At 36.3% G+C, this 8,490-nt stretch overlaps 2 pseudogenes; both read right to left on the bottom strand.

The window, feature by feature from the left end:
• Positions 1–1,036: 1,036 nt before the first annotated feature.
• Positions 1,037–1,621, bottom strand: LOC147512616 (secreted RxLR effector protein 161 pseudogene; annotated as a pseudogene).
• A 4,362-nt stretch (positions 1,622–5,983) lies between these two features.
• On the bottom strand, positions 5,984–7,857 carry LOC147512615 (putative pectinesterase/pectinesterase inhibitor 44 pseudogene; annotated as a pseudogene).
• Positions 7,858–8,490: the final 633 nt, after the last annotated feature.

The following is an 8,490-nucleotide window of genomic DNA, read 5'->3' as shown; positions in this document are numbered from 1 at the left end:
AAGAGAAATGTAACGTGATTTTGTTTTGACTCGATCTAGTTTAGGAAATACCAAAATATGTTTATTTATGCAAAAGTAGCCTAGTATTCACACCCACACGAAGCCCAACTAGCACTGTTAGATCCAACACAATTTCAATCAAGTTTCTAACAATCCCCCATATGAATAAAATTATAAAGAAACAGAAGAAAAAATAAGAATGTCTGGAGTATGAAGAAGTTATGAATGGGCTGAAGGTGTCATACGACTTGAACCTTCGCTTGGTGTTTGTCTGTCGGGATTACTAGTTGACCAGTGACCTTAGTCTTGAACTGTTCAACATTTATGTAAGCCAAGTCAATAGGAAACACACATAACTTCAAAGATCATCATAGAGTTCCCTCAGATGTGCTCGTATAGCCATGAGCTTCCCAGGTTTCATGAGTGCTCTAGAGAACATGCCTATAAGTTCTCATAGGAAGCGACTTTACTTCCTCACTCATATAGGTGCCTCTATCAGGAATGTACTGTATCATTACACCCCACTGGAAACACTAGCTATAGAAAGCATTAAGAGTATTCACTCAACCTTGAAAAGATACAGAAGGTACTACATCATAGGGATGGGTACAGAGTTTTCACTTTAGGTGTAGTACCCCCACAAATCACGCAGATAACTTGTTTCCCCATTGAACCTTGATCCTGGGATCTCCATTCCCAAAGGTTGGGTGTCAGTTATCGGTGATTTATATAAATAGGCTTAGTCTTTAATAGAATTTAACCCTATCCCCCTCGATGTACTAAAAACCAGCTCTCTAGCCAAGCCTTTAGTTAAAAGATCAGCTAAATTTTCTTTTGACCTCACAAAGTCAATAGCTATGATTCCATCTCTTAACAACTGTCGCACAATGTTATGTCTTCGACGAATATGTCGAGATTTCCCATTATAGGAAGTATTTTTGGCCCTCAAGATAGCAGCTTGGCTATCACAGTGAATAGAGACAGGTGGAACAGGTTTAGGCCAAAGCGGGATATCCATCAAAAAATTCCTGATCCACTATGCTTCCTTACTAGCTTTATCTAAAGCTATAAAGTCAGATTCCATAGTGGAACGAGCAATGCAAGTTTGCTTAGAAGATTTCCAAGACACTGCACCCCCCCCCCCCCCTGCCATAGTGAACACATAGCCACTAGTGGATTTAGATTCCTGAGAATCAGCAATCCAATTAGCATCATTGTACCCCTCAAGCACAGCTGGATATCTGCCATAATGAACACCATAATTTGAAGTATATTTCAAATATCTCAATACTTTGATAAGAGCATCCCAATGCTCATTGCTGGGATTAATGGTGTATCTGCTTAGTTTGCTTACGGCGTAAGCAATGTCTGGTCTAGTACAGTTCATAAGATACATAAGACTACCTATAACTCTAGAAAACTTTAAAGGACATACACTTGATCCAATATTCTTTGTCAAATGTATACTAGGATCATATGGTGTTCTGGCAGGTACACAGTCAAATTGATTAAATCTTTTAAGCATTTTCTCCACATAATGAGATTGAGTCAAAGTAATTCCATCAGAATTATACACAATCTTAATGCCAAGAATGAAATCAGCAATACCCAAATCTTTCATGTCAAAATGCTTACTTAAAAAAGATTTAGTCTTATTGACGGTCTCTAAGCTAGTTCTGATGATCAACATGTCATCCACATATAAATAGATAATTACACTAGATTGTTTTTCAAATTTATAATAAATGCATTTATCTGCCTCATTAATACTAAAACCGTTAGAGATTAGCACACTGTCAAATTTCTCATGCCACTGTTTTGGAGCTTGTTTGAGACCGTAAAGAGATTTCTTTAGTCTACAAACTTTTCTCTCAAGGCCTTCTAATACAAAACCTTCTAGCTGATCCATATATATCTCCTCTTGTAATTCCCCATTTAGAAATGTCATTTTAACATCCATTTGGTGAATTACGAGATTATGAGTAGAAGCAAAAGCTATTAACATCCTGATAGATGTGATCATTGTCATAGGAGAGTTAGTATCAAAGAAATAAAACCCTTCTCTTTGTTTATAGCCTTTTGCTACTAATCTCGTTTTATATTTATCAATGGATCCATCTACCTTAAGTTTCTTTCTATATAACCATTTATTTCCAATAGTTTTACAACCAGGGGGCAACTCAACCAGCTCCCAAGTGTTATTGGTTATAATGGACTCATATTCACTTAAAATGGCCTCCTTCCAAAAAATAGCATCAGAAGATGACATGGCCTCTGAATAGGTTTGAGGATCATCCTCTACCAAAAAGGTAAGGAAATCAAGTCCAAAAGAGGTGTTAGTCCTAGGTCTCTTGCTCCTCCGAGTTCAATTTCATCTTCAGCAGAAGAATCTTCTCGAACTCTAGGAGCAAGTCTTGAAGAACTTGGAGTCCCTCCAGATCTATCAATAAATGGGAATTTATCCTAAAAAAAGACAGAATCCTTAGACTCAATAATTGTATTATCACCAACAAATTGATTTTTAGATTTGAAAACTAAAACCTCAGAGGGTGTTTTCTCAGATACCCAATAAAGACACAATCTACAGTTTTAGGGCCAAGTTTAGTCCTCTTGGGTGTTGGTATAGACACCTTAGCCAAATGTTTCGACCCCCACCTACGTGGCAAACGTCCATTACTAGGGGTCTCTATTTTATTCATTTAATCGACAGGGCATAAAGCCCAATTTGCAATACCATGGATCAATGTACAAGCCCATTAACTCATGTGTCTAAAGCTGAACCTTAGCCACATGGCTTGCCACTAATGTACATTGATTTATGTCTAGATTCATTTCTTATCAAAGAGATAATTTTTAGTTGAAAGTTATAGTCTATCACAATTACTCAAGCTACAAGATTACTTGAGCTACAAGGACTCTCTACTCTACCTATATAAATACCAAACTATTTTTTCATTCAGAACTACGTTCTTGAGACTTGATCCCATTGATAATTTGGGTACGTAGGCAACCGCAAGGTACAGTTTCATCATTCCTCCGATCACCATCATTTTTTAAATTATTTTTCTACGTTCTTCATCTCTTTTATCAACACTTGATGTTTTGATCATATATGATCGAAACACCAAACACCCCACACTTTAAAGTATTTATAAGACGATGTCCTATTTTTCCACATCTCATATGGAGTTTTATCTGTCTTTAAAAGGTATCTTATTCAGAATATAACATGCCGTTAGCAAAGCCTCCCCCCATAGGTTCATAGAAGCCCCAGAGCCATTGATCATGGAATTGATCATATCTTTTAGAGTTCTATTTTTCCTCTCTGCTATCCCATTGGATTGGGGAGCATACCAGGCAGTGGTCTCATGTACTATACCATTATCTTCACAAAATTTATTAAAAGGGCCAGAATATTCACCTCCCCTATCAGACCTAACTATTTTTATTTTCTTGTCTAACTGGTTCTCAACTTCAGTTTTAAAGGAAATAAATCTAGCTAAGCTAACATCCTTACTCTATAGAAGATAAACATGGCAGAAACGTGAATCATCATCAATAAATGTAACAAAATATTTATTACCTCATCTAGTCATGTAACCTTTAAGATCACATAAGTCAGTGTGAATCAATGCCAACAAATCAGTGTTTCTTTCTACCTTTTTGAAAGGTTTCCTAGCATATTTAGATTCTACACATACTTCACATCTCTTGTTTTCAGAAATAGTAGTCTTAGATATGTTACCTAGATGCATCAGTTTTTTAATCGAAACATTATTAACATCTCCAAGTCTACTATGCCACAGATCAAATGACTCAACCATATAAGAAGAAGAAGATGCTTTATTAAATTCAAAATCAGTTACATTGAGCTTGAACAAGCCTTCAGCTAAATAACCTTTACCCACAAAGGTTCCCCCCTTAGTCAAAACAAATTTGTCTGACTTAAAGACAAGTTTGAAACCCTTCTTACTTAAAAGGGAACCAGAAACCAAATTTTTCCTAATATCAGGAACATAAAGAACATCCTTCAAATTAAGAACATTTATAGAAGTGAACTTCAAATTAACAGTCCCTTAGCCTTCAACTCTAGAAGCAGATGAGTTGCCCATGAACAGACTTTCTCCTTCTCCCAAAGGAGTGAAGGACGCAAATGCACTTTTAGTGCCACAGATGTGTTTGGTAGCCCCAGTGTCTACCCACCAGTTAGTTATGTTACTCACCAAGTTAACCTCAGTAACCACAACAGAAAAGTTACCATCCTGAACTATAGTTGCTTGTGCCTTATCTTTCTTCCCATCATTTGGACCTTTTTTGAATTTACAGTCCGGGGCTATATGACCTCGTGATCCGCACACATAGCAATGAACTTCACGATTGTAAGGTTTCTTTTTAAAGTGAGGTTGGGACTGTTTATTTTTGTTCACATATGATTTCTTTTTGTCTTGGAATTTAGATGATTTAGGCTTAGAAGAACTAGCAGCGTTACCTTCAACCAGGTTAGCCTTAGCCTTCATTTCTGAAGTCTCCACATTGAGTTCAGCCTTCCCGTTATCCTCCTTAATCCGAAGGTTCACGATCAGATCTTCTAGGGCCATCTCTTTCTTCTTATGTTTAAGACTATTTTTGTACTCCTTCCACGAAAAAGGGAGTTTCTCAATGATAGCAGCAACCTGGAAACCTTTACAAATTTTATAACCTTCCTGCAGAATCTCATGAATAATGATTTGCAGTTCCTCCACTTGAGAAACAACAGATTTCCCATCTTCCATCTTGAATTCCATAAACTTTCCTACAAGAATTTTTTTCGAACCTGCATCTTCAGTAGCATACTTTTTATCAAGTAAATTCCACAAATCTGTGACACTTGTACACACATCATAGACATCATATAATTCAAGAGAAAGACAGTCAAGTATGTAATTTCTACATAAATAATCCTTCTTTTCCCATCTTTCCACACCACTAGAATGACCATGTTCTTCTTCACTTTCATTTGAAATGGGTTTATCAGCCGAAATCCATTCAACCAGTTTCAGAGTAGTCAAATAAAATCGCATTTTCATTTGCCAACACTTGAAATTTCTGCCATAAAAAATCTCAGGTTTGACAGATGATTTACCACTGAGTTTCTCCATTTTCAGCAGTATAAACAACAAAGAGCACAAATACAATACTAGATAATACATGTTTTTTCGTCTTAAGATTGTATTAAAACTAGCACTGAAAACAGTAATAAGAAAGCAAACAGGAACTTATCACTAGGATTGTGCTCGGCACAATTTCCTTAAGACGAAAAACGTGGCCGATATTATTGCTGCCAGCCTCAAGCGTATGCCTCCCAGGATACAACAGCAAAAGAGGAAGTCACCAGCAAATGACTAACCTGCAAGAACTTTCAGCACACTCCAAACATTGTTTTGAAGAAGAAAGATTTTAGAAATCATCGTCCTCCATCAAAAAAAGAGAGACCGTGTTTTATAGATCTTATTCTCGCAACTGAAGGCGAGAATCACTCCAACCAGTTAATGTGCGAGAGAAACGTAACGTGATTTGGTCTCGATCCAGTTTAGGAAAGACCAAAAGAGAAACGTAACGTGATTTTGTTTTGACTCGATCCAGTTTAGGAAATACCAAAAGATGTTTATTTATGCAAAAGTAGCCCAGTACTCACACCCACGCGAAGCCCAACTAGCACTGTTAGATCCAACACAATTTCAATCAAGTTTCCAACAGTATAACCAGCAAAAGCTTTTGGAACAATCGGTTTCGGAGCAGCCATCATCAAATGGCTCTCCAAAGGAAGAATCTGCATCACGTCGGACATCTAACCATGGCATGCTGCAGCAAGACCAAAATATAATAGTGGATGGCATTGTAGTCTGCCTAAATCTAGATCTCATGTCTAACTAAGTTGTTAAATACACCAATCTAAGCATCCTTGCAAATTTATTATACTGACATATATTAGCTCGAAAGTACCCTAATCAGACAAACCCGGTATGAACTCGATGCCTGTCGATGGCAACCATAATTCTCCTTGGATGAACTCAGATATTGTAAACTTAGTAGCCTGCCTCGAGTCATTAAGTTGATGATAACCCGACCACTTGACCCGACTAGTAGTACTATACCCTGGACCATAATTCTCAAACTCTGCATAATATAGGAATTTCAAAAAGTAATCAGTAGTATCATTCCACGGATGCCACCCCTTAGGTCTTATAACATCACTTAAGTAAGATTGCATGATAATTGTTCTCGAGTACTGTTTTCGGGCAGGCCTAAGTACGTCTGAGTAGAATTCAAGAAAGGAAGGAGGTCGGCACTCGCTAAAAATTTACAGAACTGGAAAGAAAACCCAGAGGTATGTTGTGGGTTTTCGCGCCATTGTGCTGTTATTGTGTTCATTTGGCCTTGGAGAGGCATCTTTGCCAGTATTATACAGTTCTGAAAAATCACTTAACCATCACCGAAAATAAAATCAACCGTTCCAGTAATTAGACATTCTTTATAGAATTGGGTATGAAAATGAATATATAAGGTATCTTGGAAACCTTGGAAAGCACATCTGAGGAAAGCAGAACAGTTTGAATCACTTCGTAGTGCTACTACTTGACCCTTTAACCGTCCTGCGGTGTTCTCTATAGATAAATCTCGCGCTATAAATCCTAATGCAGAGACAGCTAGGGGTGATAATTTGGCCTTCAACCCGGCCCGCCTCTCAAAATTGCATGCTCAAGCCCTCAAAAGTTGGCCCTCACAGATTTGAGGGGAGGCCGGGCCAGCCCGGGCCTCATACTTATAAGGGGAGGGTTAGGGCCTAGGTTCTGAAACATGAGTCCGACCCTCATTAAGCCCTCACTTGGGCCTCATACGTTTTCTTGTTATTTTACATTATATTTATATATTATACTCTAATTATCTAAGTTGTATAAAAAAAAATCACTAAATTAGTTTTCAATAGGGGATAAATTATAACATAACATATGCATTTTTTGTAATTGATTGAATGATAGGTATATAAGTTATATATAAAAGCAAATCCAATCTAACAATATAGTTAAGTATGAAAAATGTAGATGTTTTAAGAGTATATCTTCTTCTATCATATTTATATCTTATTTTGTTTTTCTAAAGGCATAAGAATTAGTTTTGTATACTTAGTTAAAATTGATATACATAATCAAAATATGATAAAAATAAATAAAAAAAAGTAAACTAGTAAAGTATAATTAGACCGGTCAAATGAAGGTCGAGAGGCGGATTAAGGACTTGAGTTTTCATGTTTGACCTTACTCAACCCAGCCCTCAATAATCAATCATGGAGATAGTTGCAACAACACAACAGAAGATCCATAGCAGTTAACATTTATATTAAAAAATATATAAACTTGAGAATCATATGCTTAAAATTTCGCCAATTGTTATTGATTAACTTGATCTTTACATTTTGGTAATATAAACACTCACCAAATGTTGCTGAACTGAACGTAGTCCAGCCATCACCAACGAACGCTATGAATACCCAAGATAACAATAACATCTATTCCATCACCAGACATCATCAAATTCCATTTCTTCTCTTCTATATCCACATATTCATTATACACACCCTTTTTATATGAATCATATAACGTCGGGCACTATAATCAGGAGTTGCTAAGATACTTCCATGATAGTTCTAAAGTCCCCAAAACCATCTTGTGCCACCACCACATCAGTTGTTATTCCTTTTACTGGACCTTGTAATGGTCCCCTGTCTCTTGCTTTCATCCAAGTGGGAAAACCTTCCTCTGACTTCATTGAAAAATAAAGAATCACAACGAAGATCATTGTTCCTCTAAGTGACTCCATTCAGTGCCAGGCCTGAGGCAAAGCGACTCAAGCGATTGCTTTAGGCCACCAAACAAAAACAAAAAATAGGGGCCACACTATTATCGACACAAAACAATAAACTTTCTAATAAAGAGTTAAGTTAGTTGCTACTTATTTAAGACAAAAAATAAACTAACCATATTTAAGAAAAAAATAAACAAATGCAAGATTTCAATTAATCCCTCAATACCTGATAACCCAACTCTTTATATTAAATTCTTTGGCAATACTTACCCCACTCGTTACAAACAATTAAAAAAAAAAAACACTAAACCAACTCAAAATTAAAAAACCCAAACTTTTATTTATATCTAAAAAAACAAATAAAACTCTTATGTCAAATAACAAAATCACTCACAATCTCCGAGAATCCAACTCCTTATTAAACTCTTTGGCAATATTTACCCCACTCCCACTCGTTACAAAAAATTTAAAAAAAAAAAAAACACTAAATCAACTCACAATTAAAAAACCAAAACTTTTATCTATATCTAAAAAAACAAATAAAACTCATCTGCCAAATAACAAAATCACCCACAATCACCGAGAACCCAACTCCTTATTAAACTCTTTGACAATACTTACCCCACTCGTTACAAACAATTAAAAAAA

Source organism: Coptis chinensis, chromosome 3, assembly GCF_015680905.1.
Source record: "Coptis chinensis isolate HL-2020 chromosome 3, ASM1568090v1, whole genome shotgun sequence".
Classification (NCBI taxonomy): domain Eukaryota; kingdom Viridiplantae; phylum Streptophyta; class Magnoliopsida; order Ranunculales; family Ranunculaceae; genus Coptis; species Coptis chinensis.
The sequence above is the reverse complement of the archived record's forward strand: the minus strand, read 5'-3'. Positions and strand labels throughout refer to the sequence as shown.